This window comes from Macaca nemestrina, chromosome 12, assembly GCF_043159975.1.
Source record: "Macaca nemestrina isolate mMacNem1 chromosome 12, mMacNem.hap1, whole genome shotgun sequence".
NCBI lineage: Eukaryota > Metazoa > Chordata > Mammalia > Primates > Cercopithecidae > Macaca > Macaca nemestrina.
The window spans coordinates 123,063,429-123,091,323 of NC_092136.1; the positions used below are offsets into that span (position 1 = coordinate 123,063,429).

The 27,895-nt window shown below is 43.9% G+C and overlaps 2 long non-coding RNA genes across 3 annotated transcripts; one reads left to right on the top strand and one right to left on the bottom strand.

Moving 5' to 3' along the window:
- Positions 1 to 410: 410 nt before the first annotated feature.
- Positions 411 to 7,844, bottom strand: LOC105476322 (uncharacterized). 2 transcript variants are annotated; one of them, XR_011611148.1, is made up of 4 exons: positions 7,505 to 7,844; positions 3,650 to 3,817; positions 2,960 to 3,204; positions 411 to 445 (listed from the first exon to the last, which is right to left on the bottom strand). It is a non-coding gene; the product is annotated as an uncharacterized lncRNA (long non-coding RNA). The 2 variants fall into 2 exon arrangements; XR_011611147.1 differs by having other exon boundaries at positions 429 to 544.
- LOC139357616 (uncharacterized) lies at positions 5,834 to 9,717 on the top strand. Its single transcript, XR_011611150.1, has 3 exons — positions 5,834 to 8,121; positions 8,622 to 8,843; positions 9,022 to 9,717. It is a non-coding gene; the product is annotated as an uncharacterized lncRNA (long non-coding RNA).
- Positions 9,718 to 27,895: the final 18,178 nt, after the last annotated feature.

Sequence of the window (27,895 nt, forward strand, 5' to 3'; positions counted from 1 at the left end):
CTGTCTGAGAGATCACACCCTGCGGGAGGCCGGACAGAACCGTCTCTGCAGCCCCACCCGATCTATCAGATCTTTTGATTCAGTCAACTTTCAGGGTAAACAGGGTCATTTCAGACCATCTGGAGGAGCATATTGGCAATTCTCAGAAAAATCTTTGGTAGCTCTCTGAACTCTAGGAAGCACTTCTTAAGCCAGCCTCTAAGCTGTCCCTACCATCTTATGGCCTTTTACTCTGAGACCAAGTCGAAAGGAGCTGGGAGCCAGGCTGATGCATTCTCCCCCAGGCCTCCTCTTCGCCATTCACTTCTGAGCACTCTTTGCTCACCGTTCTGTGAAGAAGTCTCTCTTCCTAGTTGACTTCGCCTCAGCTCAGTCCTTCCCTCAATATCAAACTGAAAACATGGAAATTCAATCAAAGCGAAGGCTTCCTTTACCCCAGCAGGTCCTGCAAGCATTTAATAAGTTGCGTGGAGATGTAAAAATAGATCGTGAAGCAGTTGATAAGAATAACATTTCTTGCCAAGAGAGCCCTTATGCAGGAGGACTAGCAAAAAAAAAAAAAAAAAAAGAGAGAGAGAGAGAGAGAGAGAGAGAGAAGCTCAGGAGCATTGACAATACATGAAATAAGATTTGCTTTTGGAGAAAAGAGAACAGAGAAGTGTTGAGATGAGAACGTGCTGGATACCAGCAGAAGAAACAGTGAGTTCTGAAAGTGGGGAGGGGGATTGCAGGGATAGAAGTAGCAACAGAGTTCCATCAGGCGAGGGGATGAATGCCAGTAATCCCAGCACTTTGGGAGGCTGAGGGGAGGATCCCTGGAGCCCAGGGGTTTGAGACTGGCCTGAGCAACATGCAAGACCCAGTCTCTACTATAAAAAATTTTAAAATTAGCTGGAATCACTCCCTGACTTCCCAGCTCCTTGGGAGGCTGAGGTAGGAGAATCTCTTGAAGCCCGGGAAGTCACTGCAGTGAGCTATGATCAGGACGCTTCACTCCAGCCTGTGTGAGAGAGTGAGACCCTGTCTCCAAACAAACAAACAAACAAACTCTATCCCATGGCAGCCTTGGAAATAATTACAGTGCATAGAAAAATCAATGGGCAAGCTTTCACTGAGCACTGCGACACAATGGCAATGTGAAACCAAAAGACCAGGCCCCTTTGCAAGGAGAGTGCAGAGTACTGGGGAGATAAAAATAGCACACTTGAAACAATTAGAGAGCAATTAATGCCAAACTGTCTGGTTCTGACTCAAGTACAACAGGACTCCAGAGAGTTGAGGAAGCTGGTGAGCTGGGATAGTCAGCCAGGCAGGGGTAGGGAAAACTCCCAGGGACCCCAAGGTCTTGGGCATCACATGCTGTGAGGGAAAGAGTCTATTCCTATGGAATGCTCTGCTTGCACAATACGCACAACTCAAACTAACCACAATCTTGCCCTTCCAGAGGTTTTCAATTAAAAAGCAGAACATAGTGCTCGACCTATGACAACTTTGCTAGATAAACGGATGAAAGAACAAGTGATTGGAGTCCTGGCACTTCTTAGGGATCACTGAGAAAGCAAGGGAGTGGAAATGGCATGGTTGCAGAAATATTCCTTGGTCTACTGGATTCTTTCTGAGGGCAGGGACTTTGTCTTTCTTCCATATTTATTAAGCCTCCACCATACAAAAAAATATTGTGCTGGCCCTGAAAATGAAAAGTCTGGAGATGGAACAGATGTAGTGTATGAGCTTCCAAACGGCTCATACAAGAGCTTCCTTTGAAACCTGGAGCTTAATTCTTTACATCATGCCTTAGAGGACTGGATATCCTTTCCCTAAACACACATCTACTAAGTCAATCACAAATTCTGTAAGTACTTTGCGCCTACTATGTGCTAGATAATGTGATATGTAGTCAAGATAAGCATTGAAAAACAGTGTTTTCTCCTAAAAAGAGCTTATTGTTGGCCGGGTGCAGTGGCCCATGTCTGTAATCCCAGCACTTTGGGAGGCCGAGGCAGGAGGACCACCTAAGGTCAGGAGTTCAAGACCAGCCTGGCCAACACGGTGAAAACCCGTCTCTACTAAAAATACAAAAATTAGCTGGGCATGGTGGCTGGCACCTATAATCCCAGCTACTAGGGAGGCTGAGGCAGGTTCAAGAATCTCTTGAACCCAGGAGGCGGTGGTTGCAGTGAGCCGAGATCCCACCATTGCACTCCAGCCGGGTCGACAAGAGCAAAACTCCCTCTCAAAAATAAATAAATAAAATCAAAAGAGCTTATTGTCAAGTGGTAGAGAAATAGTCACATATTTAGTGCAGTACATAATTGCTCTCATGGCATGTCACACAATGTGTGGGGAGAGCTCAAGGAAAAGGTCACCTAAGCTGTCCAGAGGAGTGAAGGCCGAGCCCACAGAGGAAGAAGCATTTGAGTGGATTCTGGAGGGAGGTCTGTCAGGGGCAAGGTGGGGTAAGTGGGAATAACACGTAGGCAGGTGGACTGGAATGTGCAAAATCTGGATGCATGAGAGGACTTAGTAACGTGTTCTGCGAGCTGGGAATAACTGAGCACTACTAGGGCATAACATTCTGAAGGGGGAGTAGTAGAAGATGACAGACAGAGCAGCCGTTATCTAACATCAGATTATCTTTCCCCAACTATCTGCCCCCAGTTTTGACGGACTGTGGAGGCCATGCCAATAGAACAGACTGCGTCATGTTGAAGACTGAGGGGCCATCGAGGAATGTTGAGTGGTGGAATGATGGGATCAGATTTGTGGGTAAAAAAGAACCTTCTATCAGCTGCATGGAGGAAGGTGGGAGTAGGGTGGAGGTAGCCTGGGGAAGGATAACTGAGGCAGGAGACAGAGAGGCCAAACAGGATGCCTTTGCAGCGCTTCACACAGAAGACCATGAGACCTTTCAGGCAAGGGCAGTGGAGAAAGGACAGGGAGAGCCTAGAAAGCTACTTACTTTGATTTCAAAGTCAACAGGGTTTGGTTACCAATCGGATGTGGAGTGAGGGAGAGGAGATGAGGAGGACTGTGAAGGTGGCAGTGGCGAGGGTCTCAAGCACCACCAAGCAGTCCTCTTGTCTTCATTCTCCCTGGGTTGCCTCTTCCCTAACTCATTATCTTTCTCCTGCAGGACCTCTGGAACACTACACCAGAGTAAATAAACTCCCCTGCTTCCTCTAGTTCTTCCTGGAATCCCGCACCCTGATTGGAATGGAAATTCACTCTTACACAAGGGCACTGCTTCTCCTGCTTTGGCTCCTCTGAGGGATGCTCATTCTCCCATCCCCAGTGCCAGCCAGACAAGTAGCCCTGACAAACAACTTTAAAGTTTCCCAGTTCTGCTTCCAAGTCATACACTGTTGCAGTCCTAATGTAAACATTGCTCCTTTGAAACCCACACCCTCCTGCCATAGTCTTTCTTATAAGTGTCATTTTCCTGGCTCATGGAAGACTTTAGGGCCTGGCTCTAGGTCCTCCCTTTCATCCCCAGGCCTGCCGTCATCCTGACTTCTATGTCTATGAGGATGACATATCCAACAGTCAGTCAAGCTTCAGAGTGACACTCACAGCCATTCTACTTCACCCACTCACACCTATGGCCACACCCTGATTTTGTCCTCATCTGAAATGGTTTCATCTCCACAACCTTTAACTCAATGGGCACGCTCTGACCATGGTGTCTTATCCTTCCATGTCTCCAACCTGTCTGCTTTTACTGTGGCTATTCCCTAATTTTAATAAGATCTCTGGCCATGTTGCCTCTCGATTTGTAGTCATCTCTCAATCTACTTCTTCCTCAATTTCCTTCTCCAGTCTAGAAAACAAAATATATTACTTCATCATTATATTAAAATTAAAAAAAAATTATTTGCAGAGATGAGGTCTCACTATGTTGCCCAGGCTGGTCTCAAACTCCTGGGCTCAAGTGATCCTGCCACCTCAGCCTCTCAAAGTGCTGAGATTACAGGTGTGAGCCACCACGCCGGCCATTATAATTGTTTGATTATCCTTGTTTCTCATTCACCCTCATCTTTTGCTTTTCTTCAACAAAACCCCAATCCCTAGACCAATCCAGCCATCTCCTGCCTTCCTTTATACCTGGCTCAGGCCCAAATCCTGATGTTCCCTCTTGACTCTTGACGTTCCCTCTTGACCCCAAACAGTCACCATGCCCTACCAATTCTCATTCTCCTTCCCAAATACCTCTCCAGCAGTTTCCCTCCTCTCCATCCCCACTGCCCTTCTCTTAGTTCAGGGTCTCAGTAGTTTTCATCTATATTAATTCCACTCAGTTGCTCTAACTGACTACAGTTTTGGAACTGAAATTCAAGATAGTTTTCTGAACTATACTCTCATCATATCGCGATATCATATCATGTGATCTTCTGATCATATCATTGTAGCCAGAGTGATCTTAACAATACTAATGTCAGGCTGGGTGCGGTGGCTCATGCCTGTTATCCCAGCACTTTGGGAGGCTGAGGCGGGCGGATCACCTGAGGTCAGGAGTTCCAGACCAACCTGGCCAACATGGTGAAATCTGTCACTACTGAAAATACAAAAGTTAGCTGGCTGTGGTGACACATGCCTGTTATCTCAGCTACTTGGGAGGCTGAGGCAGGAGAATTGCTTGAATCTGGGAGGTGGAGGTTGCAGTGAGCTGAGATGGCACCACTGCACTCCAGCCTGGGCAACAGAGTGAGACCCTGTTTAAAATAATAATAATAATACAAATGTTATCATGTCACTCTCTTCTTAAAATCTTTTAATGACTCTCCAGGCTCTTCAGCATGACATATAAGACCCATTGTGATTAGACTCCTGTCCACATCTGCAGCCCCCACACTCCCCATTGTATTCTAAACTTTACCTCCTTTTCTCCTTCATTCTATTCTAAGCCTTATTAAACTTGACTGGGCACAGTGGCTCACACCTGTAATCCCAACACTTTGGGAGGCTGAGGCAGGATGATCACTTGATCCCAGGAGTTTGAGACTAGCCTGAACAACATAGAGAGACCTCTGTCTCCACAAAAAATTAAAAAGTTAGCCAAGCATGGTGGCATGCATCTGTGGTCCCAGCTACTCAGGAAGCTGAGGTGGCAGGATTGCTTGAGCCCAGCAGTCCAAGGCTGCAGTGAGCAGTGAACATGCACTCCAGCCTGGGTGACAAAGCAAGATCCTTATACATATATATATATATATATACACACACACATATATATGTATAAGCCACTTGTGGATTCCACAGGGTGTCATGTTCTTTTCTTTTGCTGTAGATAATATTTTCTCTGCCTGAAACATTTACCTCTTCATTATCTAGCTACTTGTTTTTCAAAACACAGCTGACGTCCAGCCCAGAACATGGCACCTTAATATATGCTCAGTGCACAGGATCTTTACAAAAAGGTACCTGATATTTCTTCTATCTCCTGAGTGTTGTTGCTCTTATGTGATCCTTGAGAATCTCTATTGTTATACTTTGCCATCTTCTACACTAGGCTGTGACCTTGAGAGGAGCAACGTTACCGCCTTCACCTTGGCATGCCCGGCACCCAGCGTAAGGCATGGTACACAGCAGCGTTCAATGTGCGCTTGCAAATGAATGAATGAAGAAATGGGCAGAGATCTGAGCCTCCTCTCCTGTGCCAGACCATCTTGTTCTCCCCGCCTATCCTGAGGGAGGTCCTGGACTGTTGCTCTCTTTTGAGGCCTTCTCAAGTATTAGATACAACCACTTCTGTATGTCCTGGAAATGCTGGTGTCTCAGTCCACAAGTCTGTTTCCTAAAGCACTTGTACTAACAAAGCCATCTTCGCCTTTCAGAATGAAGGTTGATGGGTCCTGCTGTTCCCCCAGCAGGTTTCCTTATCAGGGACCTGGGAGGAAGGTCAGGAAAGATGGGCATGTACTGTGAGCTCTTTGAAAGACCAGACCTAGTGGCTTCCTTGAAATGCCCCTTTTACTGCCTGCTAAAAGGGCCCTGCAGATTCCAAAGGCAGGCTTACCGCAACATGAGTTGGAAGAACTTCACTTTTATGCCTTCATTCTCTCCCTGCTGCATCCTCTTCACAGTTATCAGATGTAATACCCTGACATATTGATGTGATCAGGCTGTTCGCTTACTGGGAAGCCTTCAGTGGCTCCCCACTGCCTGCAAAACAGAGTCTAAAACCCATCGCCTATCATGCAAGGCATCTTGCCTTTAGGTGGCATCCTACTTTTCCAGCTCCTCTGCACTTTGTACACTGGCCCATGTCTGCCTGGCTGGTCTAAGTGTTTTCCCGAACAAGTTAATTGCCTCCTTACCTCCATACCTTGGCTTCCTTTGCCCCAGCCAACATCCGACATGAATGCCCTTCCTAGACCTTTCCCCAGCTAACCCTAGAGAGCCGCACCTGGCTCTCCTTTTCTGTAAAAGGCCCCAGGTTTTCTTTACTCCTTCCCTGATTCCAGCAGAAAGAATCACTCTTCCTCTGTGCTCGGCCAGAGGTTTGTTCTTGCTACACAAAGAGCCTTTATCATTCAAACATTATACTTAGCCGCTCACATGTCTGCCTCCCTGGGCTGGATTCATTCCTCGGTGAGGACTGCCCTTGTGCAGCTGTGATATTAGCGGTTGTGGTGGGGGGACATATTGAACCTTATGATTTCTGTAATAATGAGATAGATGTTGCAGGGTTTTCATTGCTTTAGGTTATAGAGGAAAGACCGTTGGTATTGCAGTCAGACAGACACCAGCCCATCCTTGGCTGTTTGACTTGTGTCTCTCAGCCTGTTTCCTTGTCTGTGAAGTGGGAATGATAGTAACAGCCTCAGAGGGATTAAACGCAGTAACAAATGTAAACCCTCCAGTCTGGTATTCGGCATATGGTAAGGTATGCCCAAAAAACGAGTTAGTGCTGGTCCCCTTTCCAGCTTGTAGCTCTTCAGTGTTTATACTTGAAAAGCTATTTAATAATATTATTTCATCCAGGATCTACCCTCACCCAACCTTTTCTTCTGATTTTCAAATGCTTAGTATGGTTTTGATCACTGCCCTCCCTGAGACACCCTTCAACCTCTGCACTTCCTTTTCAAAGCACTGGGATCCTTTATAGGTAGAGGCTTTTAAAATAGTAGTAGTAGGTTGGGCACGGTGGTTCACGCCTGTGATCCCAGCGCTTTGGGAGGCCAAGGTGGGTGGATCATTTGATGTTAGGAGTTCAAGACCAGCCTGGCCAGCACGGTGAAATCCGGCCTCTACTAAAAATACAAAAATAAGCTGGGTGTGGTGGCTCATGCCTATAACCCCAGCTACTTGGGAGGCTGAGGCAGGAGAATCACTTGAAAGCAGGAGGCAGAGGTTGCAGTGAGCAGAGATCATGCCACTGCACTCCAGCCTGGGTAACAGAGCGATACTTCATCTCAAAAATTAAATTAAATTAAAATAAAATAAAACAAAATAAAAGTAGTAGTAGTAGTAACAATAATAATAATACATTATAATGAATAACACTTACTGAAGACTTACGAAGAGCCAGGCTCAGTGCTATGCTGATATGCAGCAGTAGACTTGCTACCCTTATGACTAAGACATTATTTCCATTTCATGGGTGGAGAAGTTGAAACTAAGACTCTTAAAGTAACTTGCTGATAGCCAGATAGCTAGAAAGTGGTAGAGCCCAGTGCACAGGCAGAATCCATGACTGGTCTAAAATCCTTGCCCTCAAGGGCATCATTCTGACACTCATGGGGGTCTTCCCATGGCCGTTTGGCTTGCCATAGGGAGGTCAGAGGCAGTACTCAGGGCCCCTCATGGCCTGTGAGTTGGGCTGTCTTTGATGACTTCTTGGTGCGTGTGTTTGTGCTTTGTGACATCGCAGAACAAGGGGCAACCCTACTGGCCCCAGACACAATGCACTCCAAGAGGCAGGGAGAGTTCAGGCCTCCTCCCTCCTTTTTGAAACACAATCCCCTATATTCATGCACACTCTTGTGTTAGGGCTCAAATGCTAGCAGCAGATGTGTGATCAGGTGATTGGTCTCAAAAATAAAGCAATCTGAATGAGGACAGGACTTCCCAAGAGCGAGTGACGGTGTCGTTCAGGGACAAGCTGTGCCATGCTGTAGCTTTCCGGTGAGGCTTCCTTTGACTCTGGCCAACGATGGAGAACATTCGGTACCCAGAACCCCTGCCAAATTTCACACTTGGGGTTTGGCCCAGTTTCACTGATGTCCTTCTCCAGGGGCCCCACGGACAGTCTGGTTTCTTGCTGCTGTCCCCAGCACAGCGCTGCAGCAGCCCCTTTGGCTTCTGCTGCCTTTTCTTCATGATCCCTGGCTTGCTCGGAGTTCCTGCCTTTCCCCTCCCTCCTCACCTCCCTCCTTTCAGCCCCTCAGCCCCTCCGAGCCTTTCCTGTCCCAGGAATTCTGTGTCGGGAGTTTGTTCTGTGTGGAGTTTTCTTCTCCAGACCTTGTGTGGGTGCCTCCAGGTCTTAACTCAGATGTTCCTCCTCCAAGAGGCTTCCCCTGGCCATACCATCTGGGCAGCCCCTCACCCTATCCACAACTACATTACCCTGTGTTATTTTCTCAGGTACTTCCAGTTTCTAAAATTATCTTCATTTCTTCACTTAGATGTTCGTTGTGCCTCTTGCCCCAGGAGAATGTTAGATCCTAAGGGTATGGCTCTTTCTTGTCTGGTGCTGTACTACTAGTTCCTAGAACAGTGACAGGCATGTGGCAGGGACTCTGTCCATACTTGCTAACTAACCAAATGGCTGATGGAGTGACTGACAGCTCAGAGGTCCAGACGTGTGGACAAAGAAAGAGTGATAATGAGAGCTAGCGTTTTTTGAGGTAAGGCTTTATAAGCATCATGCTGAGGGTTTTACATGCACTATCTCATTTAATCAGCCCCCAAACCTTATTATTATTCCCATTTAGCAAATGAGAAAACTGAGGATTATAATTTTTTTTTTTTTTTTTTTTTTTTTGCCCCTAAAATGTACCTGCCTTAATATCCTGCATGGCGAAGCCAACCGAATCTCAGGACTCTGCCATCAAAATCAAATGTGTTTCACTACTTCATTCAAAGAATCAGAAAGTGCATGAAAATACCCAGTGGCAGGAGATCGAAGAAATACCGGAGTAGGACCATAAGGAGTTTTGGGGTAAATGTGAAGAAACTGAAACTCCTATGCACAGCTGGGAAATGTAAAATGACTCAGATTCCTTCATCAGCAGTTTGGCTATTCCCCAAAAAGTTAAACACACCATATGACCAGCAATTCCACTCCTAGTTCTAATAGCCAAGACAACTGAAATACTTCTGCACAAATGTGAATGGCAACATTGCTCATAACAGCCCCAAACTAGAAACAACCCAAATGTCCATCAAGTGATGAATGGATAAACAAAGTGTGGTCTATCCACACAATGGAATATTATTCAGCCATAAAAAGAAACAAAGTACTGATTCAAGCTACAACATGCACAACCCTAAAAAACATCATACTCAGTGAAGGAAGCCAGAAAACCAGGACAAATATTGTATGATTCCATTTGTATGAAATGTCTAGGGTAGGCACAAATCTATAGTGACAGAAAACAGACTGATGATTGTCAGGGGCTGAAGGAGGAGAAATGGAGAGTGACTACTCCTGGATATGGGGTTTCTTTTTGGGGTGATGGAAAGGTTCTGGAATTAGATAATGGTATTGGTTGCACAGCCTCAAAAATATGCTAAAAGTCACTGAACTATGCACTTTACAATGGCTAAAGTGATGAATTTTTTTTATGTGAGTCATATCTGAAAGAAAGAAAAAAGGAAGGAAAAAAGAAAGGAAGGAAGGAAGGAAGGGAGGAAGGGGGGAAAGAAGGAAGGGAGGGAAGGAGGAAGCAGGGAGAAAGAGGGGAGGGAGGGAGGAAGGGGGAGTCAGATCATCCGCTTGTTGATAGAGCGCTCTGGGGAGCACAGGTGTTGCAAGTGGTCAAGTAAGTAGTGAACTGAGAGGCTATGGGCGCAGAGGCCCAGCTCTGAGGGAGAGCTGTCCTGAGGGGCAAGGCTCGTTTGAAATGGGGAAAGAAACTGGCAAGTGCAAGGCAGGGCCCAACCCATATACCAGGACTGGGCGTTAGATAGGCTTCCTAAACTAGAGCTAGGAGGAGGTGTCAAAGCAGAAGCTTAGTCATATCAACAGAGTGAATTGGGGGGGATCTGGGTAAGGAAGGCAAGGCTTGGAGTTGCATTCACAGCACAGATGAGCCACACCAGGGAGAAGTGGGTGCAGGCACAGGCGAGCTCAGGGCCCACAGGGGCTCACCGAGGCCAGTATTACACTAAGGCTGAGCAGTCTAGGACTTGGCCTCCATGGATTGGTATAGCTGAGCTTGCTCCAGCATATTCTTACTCAGAGTTGGTCAAGCTTTTTGGAGCTGAGCATACAGGAAATGAAACCAATGCCTCAGCTGGGGCTAGGGATTGAGGATATGGGGAGGCAGCAGGCTGAGACCCCCAATTTTTCCCACTGTAAAGCTTTGTGATCTATTACAATGAAAATGCCACTGAAAAGTTAAATAATAGGCCCCAAATCACACAGCTAGAGAGCGAAACAGAAGCCGGACACGATGGACTATGCTTGTAATCCCAGTGCTTTGGAGGCTGAGCTGGGTGAATCACTTGAGCCCAGGAGTTCAAGACCATCCTGGGTAACATGATGAAACCCTATCTCAAAACAAAAAACAAAACATTAGCTAGACAGGGTGGTGCACATCTGTAGTTTCAGCTACTCGGGAGATGGGAGGATCACTTGAGCCTGGGAGGTGGGGGTTGCAGTGAGTTGAGATTGTGCCACTGCACTCTAGCCTGGGTGACAGAGCGAGACCTTGTCTCAAAAAAAAAAAAAAAAAAAAAAGAAGAAGGACCAGCCTGACCAATATGGTGAAACCCCTTCTCTACTAAAAATACAAAAATTAGCCAGGCGTGGTGGCCGGCGCCTGTAGTCCCAGCTATTCGGGAGGCTGAGGCAGGAGAGTTGCAGTGAGTTGAGATTGTGCCACTGCACTCCAGCCTGGGCGTCAGAGCAAGACTCCATCTCAAAAAAAGAAGGCGGCGGCGGAGGAGGAGGAGGAGGAGGAGGAGGCGGCAGCGGAGGAGGAGGGGGGGGAGGAGGAGGAGGCAGCGGAGGAGGTGGGGGGGGGGAGGAGGAGGAGGAGAAGAAGGAGGAGAAAATGGAAAAGCCTTTTTCAATTCTATGGATGACAGACAGTCTAATATGATGGGTAAGAGCACAGACTGTGAAACAAGACCAGCTGAGTTCAAATCCTACCTCTGCGTTACCCTGAACAAGTTACTTAGCTCCTCTGTGCCCCAGTTCTCTACTGTAAAATGTCAATGGCATTGACTTCGCCTATCTCATAGGTGGTGGTGAGGATTAAATGATGCTATACATCTGAAGCCTTTAGAATAATGCTCAGAACCCTGTAAGAGCTAACCATTACGAGTAGTAGGGTCTACCACAGTCAGAGAGACCAAGCATTCCCACACAAGTGCAGCCAGTCTCACAGTTTTGTGTAGTACCATCTCTGTTTTCTGTTTTCCCACATCATATCCTGGAAAGACTTGCCCTTGTTCATGTGTCTCTCCAGGGGTCAAATTAAATCGATAAAGTCTCAGAGAGTGCCAGACATCTGGCTGCTCAGTGAGAACAGAAATAATCATCAGTGAGTTCTAAATACGAACCAGCCGTTCCCTAGCTAATCCCCCTCTGTTGATGGCTGGAATAATTTCTCCCATAAACTAATTATGCTGGCAAATCAAGACCTTCTTGGGCGGTGAGGAGAAAGCCTTAGACATATTCAGTTCTCAGGAGTAATATCATTGGTCAGCCAAGCACAATTGCTGTGTAGTTGAATGTACTGGAATTATCTTCTGTTCAGAGACAGTACTTGATATTCACAGAGCCTCTCATAAAAGGCTTCAGAGGACTTTCTGCCCATTAACTAGTTAGCCTTCACCATATTTCTTGGAAAAAGGTCCTCGTGACTGTCCCTCTTGGCGGCCCATAAAGTCTTCTTATCTATCCTTCAGAATCCATCTCAAGTTACCAACAAGCCTCTTCCCTCCTTTCCGAATTGAAATGAACTACTTCTTCTCTATACTCTGTACTCTGCATCACACTTTTTTCTCTATTCCAGCAAATTGCCTTGTGTAGTTGTAGCTCCATGTCTTTCTGATATCACAGAGACAATTCTTTGATGTCACGAAGTGTCTTATTCATCTCTGCGTCATTTTCTGCCTGCCACTCACACACACCCAACATGTGCGCATCATGTTGGCTGTGGGTTTATTCGTATTCTGAATAAGATCCCCCTTGAAATTTTGATACATCCCTCTATAGTAGGCATCTCTTTCAGTTGAGAAGCATTCTTCTTCTTCTTCTTCTTCTTCTTTTTTTTTTTTTTGAGACAGAGTCTTGCTCTTTTGCCCAGGCTGGAGTGCAGAGGTGGGATCTTAACTCACTGCAACCTCTGCCTTCTGAATTCAAGTGATTCTCATGCCTCAGCCTCCCGAGTAGCTGGGTGTGCACCACCATACCCAGCTAATTTTTGTATTTTTAATAGAGACGAGGTTTCACCATGTTGGCCAGGATGGTCTCAATCTCCTGACCTCATGATCCGCCCACCTCGGCCTCCCAAAGTGCTGGGATTACATGCATGAGCCACCACACGTGGCCAGTTGAGAAGCATTCTTCTAATACATACCTTGCATTTGGTAGGCATTCTACAACTGTATGCGAAAATAAATAAAAGAAACCCCACATTAGAGAACTTTGGCGATTTAACCAAGTCCGTAAAACCAAGATAAAACTTGGAAACCTGTCTGCTGAATTTCAGTTATTATGTAAAAAGAATACTGGTGTTGTGTGACTATGTTGCTATGTGGTTTTCTAAAATGTGAGGCTGGGGCCTTATCGTTTTCCTTCTTTCTTTTCCTTTGTTTTTTTCCCTTCCTTCTTTCCACACATGCTTACTGAGCAACTATTACGTGCCAGGCATCTTGCTAGGCATTGGCGATTCAATGACGGGCAAAAGCAAACAAGGCATCTTATGGAGCTTACAGTCTGTCCAGTGCAGGGGATTGTCATGAATCCAGTAGTCAGTCCACATGTAATGAATGTGTGCTGGCCAGCTGAGGGCAGGGTCCCAAAGGAAAGGAAAGCGCTTATTGCAGAGAGGACTGACCTAGCCTAGGAAGGGTGTGAGGAGAGGTCAAGAAGGATTTTACTGAAGAAATGACAGTTGTTAAAATAGAAACTTTGGACAAATTAAATTTAACAGGGTTTAATTGAGCAAAGGACAAATCGTGAATCGGGCAGGTCTCAGAACCAGAAGAGGTTTAGAGAGCTCTCCACTCTGCAGCAAGGGCAGGCAGCCTCTGTGGACAGGACAGCTCCATTGGTTACACCGTGGCGTTTGCCTCATTTGAATGTGATGAGATCAGTTGACCACCTGTGATTGACTGACGCTCATTTGCTATGATTGGCTGAAACTCAATTATTTGTTAGAAAATTATACTCCTAATTTAAGGGCAGATGCGGTGGCTCACGCTTGTAATCCCAGCACTTTGGGAGGCCGAGGCGGGCGGATCACGAGGTCAGGAGATCGAGACCATCCTGGTTAACGCGGTGAAACCCCGTTTCTACCAAAAATACAAAAAATTAGCCGGGCGTGGTGGCGGGCGCCTGTGGTCCCAGCTACTCTGGAGGCTGAGGCAGGAGAATGGCGGGAATCCGGGAGGCGGAGCTTGCAGTGAGCCGAGATCGTGCCACTGCACTCCAGCCTGGGTGACAGAGTGAGTCTCAGGAAAAAAAAGAAAAAAAGAAAAAAAAAAAGAAAACTATACTCCTACTTTAGGATTTTAGTTAGTGTATATACTAAGTTAGGTTGCAGTTGATGATGTACGGAGGCAACCTGGGGCCAAACTTAGTTTAATTTAACAGTATTAGCCAGGTGCGATGGCTCACGCCTGTATTCTCAGCGCTTCGGGAGGCCGAGGCAGGTGGATCATCTGAAGTCAGGAGTTCGAGACCAGCCTGACCTACATGGTGAAACCCCGTCTCTACTAAAAACACAAAAAAATTAGCTGAGTGTGGTGGCGTGCACCTGTAATCCCAGCTACTCAAGAGGCTGAGGCACGAGAATCCCTTGAACACAGATGGTGGAGGTTGCAGTGAGCGAAAATCATGCCACTGCACTCAGAGAAGTGAGAATTAAACAGGTAGAGAGAGCAGAGATCGGGAGGGGGCCAGCACACATCAAGATTTGTGATGCGAACGCTTGTGCATTCCAGAAGCCAAGGACCTATAGCATCTGGCTGGAGCCCAGAGAAGATGCAGGAGGTGGTTTGCTCTGAGGCTTGAATGTTTATGCAGGAACCAGACCATCCAAGCGCCAAGTAGGCCAACATAAGAGGTTTTGTCTTTATCCTTCTACAATGGGAGATCACTCAAGGTTTTGAGCCAAGGTATAATATAATCATACGAATAGTCTGGAAAAATAGTCTGGCAGGTCTGTGGGGAATGGAGTAGAAAGTGGGGAGCATGCAAGAGAGAAAGAAGGAGACCAGTTAGCAGGCTGCTGCGTGGAGTCAGGTGCCAGATGATGGTGGCTTTAACCAGGGCGGTGGCAATGAAGATGAAGAAGGTTGAAGCCATCTCACATGTAAACAATCAATAGGACTTGGCGAGGGCATGGACTAAAGCTTAGGGCTTGTCTCAAAATCTTTTCTGCTTGTGCCCAGCCCCTATGTCTACTATGGGACTGTGGAGTACCAGTTGGGCATATGAGGTCTCTGAACTAGTTATCGTAGATGATACAAAGAAACATGTCCCTGCCTTCAAGGTGTTTCTGCTCAGAGGACACACTCAAAATCCACATACGCTAGGCAAAACAAGCTCTCACATGCTAAAACATAGATAACATGTAGGGGTGAACTCAATGGATGAGGACAGAGCCTCTAGGTTTTCCAAAGTGAGAAACTGAGTTGAACCTTCATGATATTTCTAGACTGCCAAGTACCACCAATCAAAATGTTTGCTTTTTTTTGCCAGGAGATGAGAAGCCCTCGTCTTAGTTAAAAGTAAATATTAATGCATTCATTCATTTATAGATATCCATTCACTTACTGATTTTTATTGAGCACATATGATGTGCATGGGATTTGAGCTAGACAGCATAAGTGATGGAAGAAGGCATCAGGATCCAGGGTGAAAGCATGTGGAGTCTGAAGATTTGTGTCTGAGAGCCAGTGCGTGAATTAGGTTTTTTTCTTTTTTAAATTATGGTCAAATATGTGTACTATTCATGCATAATATAAATAGCAGAAAATTTACCAAAAACCTTTTAAAAGTGTACAGTTTTGTGGCAGTAGGTACATCCACATTGTTGAGCAGCCATCACCACTATCCAGCTCCAGAAGTTTTTCATCTTCCCCAACTGAAACTCTGTACCCATGAAATGCTAACTCCCCATTTATGCCTCCCTCTAGCTCCTGGAAACCACCATTCCACTTTTTGGTTCTATGAATTTGACTACTATAGGAACCTCGTCTAAGAGAAATGACACAATGTTTGTTCTTTTATGACTGGCTTATTTCATTTAGGATAATGTCCTCAAGGTTCATCTGTGTTGTAGCATATGTCAGAATTTCCTCACTTTTCTTTTCTTTTTTTTGAGATGGAATCTCATTCTGTTGCCCAGGCTGGAGTGCAGTGGTGCAGTCTCAGTTCGCTGCAACCTCTGCCTCCCGGGTTCAAGCAATTCTTCCGCCTCAGCCTCCCAGCCTGGAGTGCAGTGGTGCAATCTCAGTTTGCTGCAACCTCCACCTCCCGGGTTCAAGCAATTCTCCCGCCTCAGCCTCCCAAGTAGCTGAGATTACAGATGTGCGCCACACCCCCGTAGAGATGGGGTTTCACCATGTTGGCCAGGCTGGTCTTGAACTTCTGACCTCAGGTGATCTGCCCGACTCGGCCTCCCAAAGTACTGAGATTACAGGCATGAGCCACCGCACCTGGTCAGAATTATATCCCTTTTTAAGGTTGAATAATATTCTGTTGTATGTATGTACATTTTATTTATCCATTCATCCTTTGATGAGCAAATGTATTGCTTTTACCTTTTAGCTATTGTGAAGAATGCTGCTATGAACATGGGTCAACAAACATCTCTTTGAGTCCCTGTTTTAATTTCTTTGTAATCTATACCCAGAAGTGGAATTGCTGGGCCATATGGCAATTCTATGTTTAATTTTCTGAGGAATCTCCACATCATTTCCCATAGCATTTTACATCCCTGCCTGCAATGCACAAGGGTTCCCATTTCACTACATCCTCACCGACACTCATTATTTGATGTTTTTTTGTTTTGGCTTTTTATAAGAGCCATCCTAATGGCTATGCAGCGATACTTCATTGTGGTTCTGATTTACATTTCCTGAAGACTAGTATTGAGTGGGGCAACTGCAAACCCATCTATGGGTTAGTTGGTTTCTCATTTATTGGTGCATTTTCTAAGCTTTGGTTATTGTACTAGGTGCTATGAGGGATGTAAAATGAATACAAAGATTTAACCTCAGGAAAATAATCTATCAGAGAAAACAGATGGATATAAAAATCACTGTGGTAGATTATTTCCAAAGATAGTCACAACATTCTACATGCCCTTTGGAATTGCCATTGTTTTTTTTGTTTATTTTGAGACACGGTTTTGCTCTGTTGTCCAGGCTATAGTGCAGTGGCACAATCATTGCTCGCTGCAGCCTTGATCTCTCAGGCTCAAGCCATCCTCCCACCTTAGCCTCCTGAGCTGCTGGTAGGACAGGTGTGCACCACCATGCCCAGCTAATTTTTTTTACAAGATTTTTTTTTTTTTTTGGTAGAAATAGGGTCTCACTATGTTGTCCAGGCTGGTCTCAAAACTCCCAGTAGCAAGTGATTCACACGCCTCAGCCTCCCAAAGTTTTGGGATTACAGATGTGTGCCATCATGCCCAGCGTGGAAAGTGACTTTGACATTCCATCAAAAGATGGAGGTTTTTCCCCTTCCCTGGACTCTAAACTGGTCCCATGACTTGCTTTGACCAATAGATTATGACAGAAGTGATGCTGTGTGACTTCTAGGTCTAAACTGTAAGAGTTCTTGAGCTTCTGTTATTTTCTGTCATAGAAGTTAGCCACTATCTCAGCCAGTCCAACCACGTTGCTTGATAGAGATTCAGGCAGTCCCCGTGATTCCAGCCTCTCCAACTGAGCCATGAAATGTGAACAAAACTATTTTAGATCCTCTAGTCCCAGTCAAGCAGACTCAGCCAACACTATTATTGGGAGCAAGCCCCCCAAAGTCTGGTCATAAACTGGCCCCAACACTGGCCATAAATAAAGTCTCTGCAGCACTTTAGGCCATGAGCATAATGGCCCTAACACCCAAGCTGGAGGGTTGTGGGTTTACAGGAATAAGGGCAAGGAACACCTGGCCCACCCAGGGCGGAAAAACACTTAAAGGCATTCTTAAGCCACAAACAAAAGCATGAGTGATCTGTGTCTTAAGGGCCTGTTCCTGCTGCAATTCATTCGGCCCATCCCTTGGTTTCCCATAAGGGATACTTTTAGTTAATTTAATATCTATAGAAACAATGCTAATGACTGGTTTGCTGTTATTAAATATGTGGGTAAATCTCCGTTTGGGCTCTCAGTTCTGAAGGCTGTGAGACCCCTGATTCCCCACTTCACACCTCTGTATTTCTGTGTGTGTGTCTTTAATTCCTCTAGTTCGGTCAGGGTCTCCCTGACCGAGCTGGTCTCGGCAACTATGGGCAGCAGAAACAAACTGTCCCTGTTGAGACTTGCCCAAATTGCAGAGTCATGACCCGTTCTCTCCAAAAAAAATTGCTCTTGTTTTAAGCCACTAAGTTTTGCAGTATCTATTATTGCTATGCCTTATATGTAAGCATATTATGTGTCAGAAGCCAGGAACCAGGATCGGAGAGTTCAGAGAAAAGCAGGATTCTAATGTGGGTGGAAGGAGGGTGAGAGGGGCAGATGTGGGAATCAGGGAAGATGTGAAGTTCCAGAGTGTCCTAAGACAACGCTTTAAGAGGGACCCTGTCGCAGCAAGGCAACTGTTTGCTGGAAATAAGCCCCTACTCTCATGCTGTGCTGATGATCCCCATTGCCTGTTACCCTGTTTTGCTTCGCTGGTTCCTGACCCTGTATCAGCTTGGTGCTCTGGTTCCGAGGTTTCTCCACTTCACTGTGAGTGCTGCGGTAGAGCAGTAAGTTTAGAATCCGACAGACATGAGTCTGTATTCTGGTTACACTCCTGGCTCATTATGTGACATTGAACCTTTGGGACCTCTCTGACCCTGAATTTCTTCATCTAATACATTGGTGATAATAACACTTACTCCACAGGTTTACTGAAAAGATCGATCAAGATCATAGATGTCCATGTGTTTAATGTAGAAGTTACATCTTGTTGGCCCTCCACAAATGCTAGATCCCACCTCAGATCTGCCAAGTAGGTCTCGAACTCGTTTCATCCTTTGGACTTGCTCTGCATGCCCAGGTCAGGTTTCTGACACTTGACCAAGATCACACTGAAATTGAGCTTGGCTTTATCCCTCAGTTTTATGCCTTTTAGATTTATTTGAATTTTGCTTGTTACTCCTCAAGGAGTGATTTTTTTTTTTAATGCTCCTAGTTTTTCCACTCATTAAAACAGGACTTCCAGGGAAGGGGAACTATGAGTTAGTTTTAGAAAAATAAGACTTTGGCTGTGTTTCATGCGTCCGTGTGAAGAGACCACCAAACGGGCTTTGTGTGAGCAACAAGGCTGTTTATTTCACCTGGGTGCAGGTGGGCTGAGTCCGAAAAAGGAGTCAGCAAGGGTGATGGGATTATCATGAGTTCGTATAGGTTTTGGGATAGGCGGTGGAGTTAAGGGCAATGTTTTGGGGGCAGGGAGTGGATCTCACAAAGTACATTCTCAAGGGTGGGGAGAATTACAAAGAAACTTCTTAAGGGTGGGGGAGATGATAAAGAACATTGATCAGTTAGGGTGGGGTAGAAACAAATCACAATGGTGGAATGTCATCAGTTAAGGCTATTTTCACTTCTGTGGATCTTCAGTTGCTTCAGGCCATCTGGATGTGCACCTGCAGGTAGCTGGGGATATGATGGCTTAGCTTGGGCTCAGAGGCCTGACAGGCTGGAGAACTCTTAAGGTGGAGAACATTGAGGAATAGGGCAGAATAGATAGCCCGCATGGATGGACAGAGAAAAGGTGAGTCATGATTTGATATGAAAGACTTTTATATCAAGAGTTTTAGACTCTACTCAAACAGAGAAATGACACCATCAGATCTGATCTTTTGTGATTTTACTGGCGGCAGTGGCAATTTGAAGAATGCTCCGGAGAAGGGGAGAGATTTGAAGCAGACAAACAACAGGAAGCTATTGTGATAATGTAGGCGAGAGATGATAAGGACCTGATAAGGGTAGGGGAACTGGAACTACAAAGGGAAGTTGGATTTGTGAGACATTTTGAGTAGAATTGACAGTATTTGGTGGCCACCCACAGGTTGGAAACCAGAATGAAAGAATGGGAGCTAGCATTTGGGGCTGAGATGGTGTGATGGGACCATCAGCTAAACAGAACAGAACTGGAGGAATAGGATTTGGGGAATGGCGAAGAAGGTGTTTAATTGGGATGTGCAGGTTTGTGTCACTGTTTGAATCAATTTTTTTTTTCCTGTCTCCATTTTTTTTCTGTCTCCAGTAGCTTCATGGGCTCAGAAGAAATGTGACTATGAAGGTGACTGATCCAGCAGGCACTCCCCAACATATCCTGAATACTAAGTAACCACAGCAGCTGAGACGCTGAACAAGTCATTCTGCAAAATGAGCTGCCTCGTATCAAAGGGGGAAAGACAAGAGAGGATCCAAAACTGCCTCAAAGCTTTTTCCGGGGGCTGCTGTTTTTAGGGAGTGTTGAAGTGTGCTGATGATTTCCCAAGATGAGTCAGAGCTCCCTACATCATCATCTCACTCCCCTGAGAACTTGGTGACCGTCTTAGTTGACTGCCTACCTCTTCCTCCACTTCTTCCCTCTCCTTCCACAAATCTGGATCAGACCCGAGGATGTGGAGTACTGTTTGATTTTTAAGAATGATATCCTGGTACCTCTGCTATTTGTTTTTTTTTTTTCTTTGAGACATTCTCGCTGTCACCCAGACTAGAGTTCAGTGGCATAATCTCGGCTCACTGCAGCCTCCGCTTCCCAGGTTCAAGCGATTCTCTCGCCTCAGCCTCCTGAGTAGCTGGGATTAGAGGTGCCAACAGCACTCCTGACTAATTTTTGTATTTTTGGTAGAGATGGGGTTTCGCCATGTTGGTCAGGCTGGTCTCAAACTCCTGACCTCAGGTGATCCACCCGCCTCGGCCTGCCAAAGTGTTGGGATTACAGGCCTGAGCCACTGTGCCCAGCCTGTCCTCTGCTATTTGTTTTCTGCTCTGCTTAATCATCTGTCCAATCCAGGCCAATCAATCAATCAATCAACAAACATTTCTTAAGCACCTTTCAGTTATTCAACAAATATTTGAGTGTCTACTATGTTCCAGGCACAGCTCCAGGGGTTGGCGATATACCAGTGAACAAAATAAAGTAACTGTAAGTTGTGGCACATGCTTCCATAGAAGCATAATATCTACACATATATGTTATAGTGAATAATACAAGACAAGTGACCAAGATGCCTTTGTACTCATGGGCTATAAACATGCTCTGTTAGCTTCTAAAGACTAAAAGCATTTGAAAAAACAGGAGATAATTATAGGCTGCAATAACATGGGAGGGCTCCAAAGGGAGAAGGTGTTTAAGTCAGGTTCTTACAAGATAAAAGGAATTCAGGTGGGCAAGGGGAAGAGCATTTCAGAAAGGAGAACAGCATAACAGCATGCACGGAATTGGTGAGCAATGAATGTATGTTTGAGATATATTGATAAAACCAGACCAACTCAGTGATGAGTGTACATTAGAGTGGAATATAAAATGAGGTTGAATGAATCCAGTAGGAAAAGATGAAAAAAAAAAACCTAAAATCAAGCAAGGTAACTTAGATGTGATTCAGTAACAGAGAGGAAGGCATTGAATGCACAGGGAATGTTGTGGAGAGCACAGATATTAGCTATAGTTTGAAGTCCTTCAAGCTTGAGAGTCTGTGTTTCTCCACTCAGATTCAAATCCTCAAATCAGAAATAGGAAGAACCATATCAGGACTGTACTGGGCTTTCCCCACATGGTGGATGCTCTGAGTGTAGGGATATCAGGTTCATAATGAAAATAGAGCCCTTGTTCTTGCTAACGAAGTGTGTTTGGGATTGTTTTATTGTTTCTTTGATAGGTACCAATTTTATTTTATAGCCAATGAGAGAAAAGTTAAGGAAGAAAGGAAACTTATAATGTGGTTCTAAGTGGTTTTACCACATATTTGATTAGGCGTCTAGGGGAAAGATAAAAGTTTAATTGAATCATTTAAGAAGGTGGACGTGCAGAAAGGAGACTTCCTTAACTACTGATTAGAAAGCATATCTAAGCTGCAAAGTATCCTCTTTGCCTTAAGTGGTGTGATAAGTGCCATTATTATAGGAAAATTCACACTATTTCAGAGTCCATAACTGTAACACGACTGTGGCTTGCCTAACACTTCTCATCTTCAAAGACATTAAATTCTTGAGTGCCTATTACCAAATGTGTAATATCTCCACACTGCCATTCCCATACCAGCCGAAACACAATGCAGCAGAAGGACTCGCTGTGTAGAAAAGTTGTCAAGAAACCTCTCTAGGTGAACAACGCCTACCTGTGCTCATTTTTTCACCATCCACTTGTTTCTTAACTCTCTGCAGCTGGACTAAAATGTCCTTCTCACAGGTCACCAATACTTTCTAATCACTAAATCCAGCAACTTTTCCATTTGTCCGATCTCAGTAGCATTCTATAGCACCATCTTCTTCAAACCACACATTTATTTGGTTTTGGGATTGCTTCATGCTTCTGAAGTTCCCATTACTTCTCTACACATTGTAAAGACGAAACTACTAGATTTCACCATGATCCCCTGTTCTTTATTTGGCTATTTATTCAGCTCAGATCTCATTCACTGTGTACATCAGCCAACACACCTGTGTAGATGATTACTGAGGCAACGAATGTCTTTGTTTCTGACCCCTTTGCACCCTTATGCATACCTCATATATAGTGGTGCCAAAAGACCTCATGAATTCCCATGTCCACATATGCAACATGAATTTCTCTTTATTTCAGACCTCCAATTCTTATTGCTCACTTGAACCTGGATCTTTTCAACCCCCAAATTTCTATCTCAAATGAATCACATTTAATACATTTAACGTCTTGTAGTTGCTTTCCAGCAAGGAGAAAAATCATGTGTCTCCCTTTTCTGACTTGCTTATTTCTTTTACCCATACTTGGAGCCTCAATTCATGTTTGACTAGCTTGACACTACCTCGGTCCCACCCCTGGCGCCTACAGCCAATGTCCTAGGTCTATAGATTTTCCTCTAACTCCTTTTCCTTCTTTTCTATTCTTTCCATGCTGTTTATCACTGCCCTAATTCAAGACTTTATTTCCACAGGCTGGAATGATAAGTATGAGTTTTCTAAGAGGTATTCTACTTAGAAGCATCATTAAATGAAGAAGAGTTTCTCCTCAGCTTCACTCTATCCTGCTTGCCATTGCCAGATTAATATTCCTAAAACACTGTTTTTGGTCATTTATCAGTCCAATTTCCCTAAGATTTTTAATGGTTCACATTGCTGGCAGAATCCAGTCCAAACACCTTGGCTAGTATTCTGAGCAACCAGTGGCTAGCTTTCAGTTTACCTCCCATTACACATTCCTGGACCTCCACTCAAGCCAGGGCTATCTTGTCATCACCCTCCTTTAATACTTTGGACATATCATTGTTCTTCCTGTCCCCTGTCTTTGAAATACTTTCTTTTATCCTACTATCCCTGTAGTTCCAGTGCCCCTACCCTAGAATACCTTTCTAGTATTCTAGTATCCTAGAATCTGGTATCTAGTATTCTAGTCTTTCCATTTCTGGAAAGGCTTTTTTTTTTTTTTTTTGAGACGGAGTCTTGCTCTGTTGCCCAGGCTGGAGTGCAGTGGCCGGATCTCAGCTCACTGCAAGCTCCACCTCCCGGGTTCACGCCATTCTCCTGCCTCAGCCTCCCGAGTAGCTGGGACTACAGGCGCCCGCCACCTCGCCCGGCTAGATTTTTGTAGTTTTTAGTAGAGACGGGGTTTCACCGTGTTAGCCAGGATGGTCTTGATCTCCTGACCTCGTGATCCACCCGTCTCGGCCTCCCAAAGTGCTGGGATTACAGGCTTGAGCCACCGCGCCCGGCCTGGAAAGGCTTTTCAACTAACAACAATGTCTCTTTCAGACGAGTTCTTGAAAAATTAGCATATTTTGCCTTGCTCTCTCTTTTTAAAAAATTCTGTGTGAATATTGTCTTCTTGAGTTATAAACTCTTTCTAGGCAGGGATTAAGGCTTTGAAAGCTTTGATTTACCCCAAAAAGATTAGCAGGTTACCCTGCAAATACACTAGGTAAAAACAGTTATTCATTTTCTTGAGTATTACTAGACGGCAGGTTCTAATTGCAAAAGCCAGGAGATTATGTCCTACCTTGCCAGGTTATTGATGTGAGATTGGAAGACCCACCGGACTGGAAAAAGTGGTGAGATCACAGCATGATACTCTGAAAAGTTTCCAGAGTGTCATGCTTCCTTGATCTTTCTTTGTTGGGTCTTAAAATCAAAGATATAATATCCCTTAGGACAAGTTATTGAGTTTCTGTCCTACCACGCCACTGAAATTGATGTCACTGAGGTCACTGTTGACTTCCTAATTGCTAAACCCAATGGATTCTTTCCAGTTTTTGTCTTACTGGACTTTTTTTTTTTTTTTAAATCACTATTGTCCACTGCTTCCTTCTCAAAACTTTTCTGTTGGTTTTGCTCTTCTTACTTGCTTCCTACTTTTCTGATCTTTCTTGTTTCCTTTGCCATTGTTATTTCCCAAAATATGATTCTGCTGTTCTTCTCCAACCATCATACTCTCTCACTGGTCACAAATATCTCCTTGATTTGACTAGTTTCTGTATGTGTATGACTAAATTTCTCTAGTCCAGACCCCTCTGGTGAACTACAATTTCCTGAAAGATATCTTGACTCAGATGTTTCATAGGAGTCTCAAAACTGGCAGCACTAGCACGGAACTCTGTATGTCACCTACCCCTGCACTGGGGCAAATCTGCTCCTTTTGATCCTGCTTGGTTGGCTTTTTTAAACCAGCAGCAGGTCAACATTTTTGCACTCACAAAATAATTTGGAAAAACTATATACCTCTTTCACATTTTAAAATTTTCTGTTATCTATTTCAAAAGGTGTAGTTAACATATTTTAAATATTAACAGTTAAAAAATAAAACTATTATAGAATTTTAAAAAGTATCCAGATAAATTTTTATTATTAATTTGATACTCAGAATCATTCATTTAAAAATACATTAACAAGCTCTTTTATATTACCATATAAATTTTAAGGTGTATAACATGCTATTTGATATACACTTAAATATTGAAGTGATTACTACAGTCAAACAAATCATCTTATGTAGTTATCTTTGTTTCTTTTTTGGTTTATAGTAAGAGTACCTAAAACATGTTTTCCTGCCAAATTTCTAGTATACAATACAATATTACTAACTATAACCCTCCCACCATACCTTAGATCTCTAACAAGCTCTTTGTTAAGGGTTAAAACATTTATATATTTTTGGCTGGGCCTGGTGGCTCATACCTGTAATCCCAGCACTTTGGGAGGCTGAGGCAGGCAGATCACCTGAGGTCAGGAGTTCGAGACCAGCCTGACCAACATGGAGAAACCCTGTCTCTACTAAAAATACAAAATTAGCTGGGCCTGGTGGTGCATGCCTGTAATCCTAGCTACTTGGGAGGCTGAGGCAGAAGAATCGCTTGGACCAAGAAGGCAGAGGTTGTGTTGGGGCTGAGATTGCGCCATTGCACTCCAGCCTGGGCAACAAGAGTGAAACTCCATCTCAAAAAAAAAAAAGTTTGTATAGTTTTTTCCTTGAACTTATTATATCCATTTAACTTTCACCACTTTAGTGATTGGAAGTATTTTATTGATCACCCTTTATACTTCTTTGCAACAAAAATATAAATTAAAGTAGAAAAATGTTTATTTCGGTAGCATAAATATGTGAGTCCAAAATGAGTTATTTGAGAATTACTATCAGTACACAATCAATTAAAACATAAATATATTGATGTTTTATGATTTTGAACATAAAAAGTAAATTTTACTGGAAATGTATCACTTAATAAGATAGATGGGACTTTCATTTTTTCCCCAGTTTATGTATCTGTAGTTGACATAACATATTATTAGAATAAAACAGGATTCAGCACTAATTTTATTCCATTTTATATTATTTTTCTAATTTACAAGTAAAAAATAACATTGTGACCTTTTTTTTTTTTTTTTTTTTGAGATGGGATCTTACTCTGTTGCTCAGGCTGGAGCCCAATGGCTCAGTCTTTACCTCCTGAGCTCAAGCGATCCTCCCACCTTAGCCTCCCAAGTAGCTGGAACTACAGGTGTATACCACCACACCTGGCTAATTTTTAAATTTTTTTAGAGAAGTGGGGTCTCACTATGTTGCCCGGGATGGTCTTGAGCCCCTGGGCTCAAGCAATTCTCCCACCTAGGTCTCCCAAAGCACTGGGATTTTAGTTGTGAGCCATTGCACCCAACTTGATCTATCATTTTAAAAGTAGATTTACTGATTTATCAGGTGACAACTCCATTAGAGCTTCTTTGAGTTTAAAGAATTGGGAACCATCTTATATGCAAAAGTATTTGTTACCTAGTCATTATACTAATGCACTTTCTCAGCGTTGATCCTAGTATTTTAAATACCCCACCTTTTTTTGGCACATCAAAAAATTTTATCCCGAGGCAACATGCTATAGGAATATTTGGGCTGGGTGAGAAGCATGCTTTGCTTTTGTGAAGTGGGAGAAGGATGATTTGGAAGGGAAAGCTGGAGAGGAGCTACTCAGGCAGATCAGGTTTAGGAATGATAAACATGCAAATTCATTCCCTTAAATTATCCATGCCTACAGCTTGGTGACAACCGTGCATGCTGTCTGTTGCCCATTTGGCATCAACTCCTCACATCCTCTTTCCTAATAAAGCTTTAATTTAGTTCAGTTATTAAACCTTATATTACCATACAGGGCACAAAAGACTTCCGCAACCCAGACCCAGAGGAGGCTCCTGACCCATCCAAGCCAATCAACACAGGGTTCCATGGCTACAGGTACTGATTCATGTTGCCCAAGTGAGTTAAGCGGACTAAAGTCAAGACAGATGGTACTGCTGTTTGTGCGGAGAGACTCCTTTCTCTGATGTATTGTGACCAAAAAACATGTGGCTTTCTAACTGCTGCTGTTAGCCGTCCTGGGTTTGTCTACATTAGGATAACAGAAGACTGTAAAACAGAGAGGTGGAAAGAGTCCAAGACTGTGAATAAACCACTGGTCAACCAGTCCTGGGGCCTGCCCTTCCTCTGCTCTTTCTGTTATGTGAGATAATAAGTGTTTTTATTTAATGAAACAATGATCTGCGCCCACATGCATGCATGAATGAGCATATGAACACGGAGTTTCAGAAGTTCTTATGTTCTCTGACTTGGGTTTTTGTACATTTCTTTTCTTCTTTTTTTAAATTTTACCCTAATCCTATGAGACACTGGAATTGTAATAGTTTTGTAGCTGATCTTCCTGTTTCTAATCTCTTCCTTGTTCCATTTATTCTACACACTGCTCCCCAGACTGATTTTTCTAAAACATCTGCTTAAAAATCCTCCAGTGAGTCTCACAATCTGTAGAATAAAATTTAAACTCCCTGGCTTTAGTATTCCAAGTTCTGCAAACTCTGACCTTTACCTGCATTTCTAGTCTTCTTCTGACATTCCCCATTTCATGAGTAGCAGTATGGCACATTAAGACATACACTTTTGAGTTACAAGGGCTTCAGTTGAAAACCACACTTCTCTATATACCAGCTATGTGATCTTAAGCAAGTTACTTGACCTCTTTGAGCCTTTGTTTTCTTACTTATAGTCTTTAGGTAATGCTACCTAACTCGAAGGGTCATTATGCAGATTATAAGTATGGGTTAAAAATGTGGAGCTTAGAAGTCATTTAAAAGATAGCGGTAGTTGTCATTGTTATATCTTAGGTATCAGCCACTTCTAGGCCACTTGGATTTGTGTAAACATGCAAATCCATCACAACTGCCTGGAATGCACTGATTTCTACTCTTTTTTTCTCTTTCCTCTCCTGTCTGGAGAACTACTTTTAATTCAAAACTATCCAAATGTCACCTTGACTCTCTAGCCTTCATAGGGAATTCTTCTTGTGTTCTTCCACAGCACTTTGTATCCACAGAAGCATTTTAGATTGTAATTATTTATATACCTGCTACTAGCGTGGGAATTCCCAATTACCTGATTATCTCATTCATTTTTGAAGCTCCATCACATGGAATGGTGCCCGATACACAACAGATACCTGATAAAGATGAGTGAACGTTGAATGAATGACAGGAAAGGGCATAGATTATGGAATGTGGACTTCAGGAAGTTTCTTGGATAAGCATTGTGTCTAACAACAACACCATCTGACATTTATATGCTTTGTTTCCATTTGCGAAGCACTTTACATATTTTATCTCA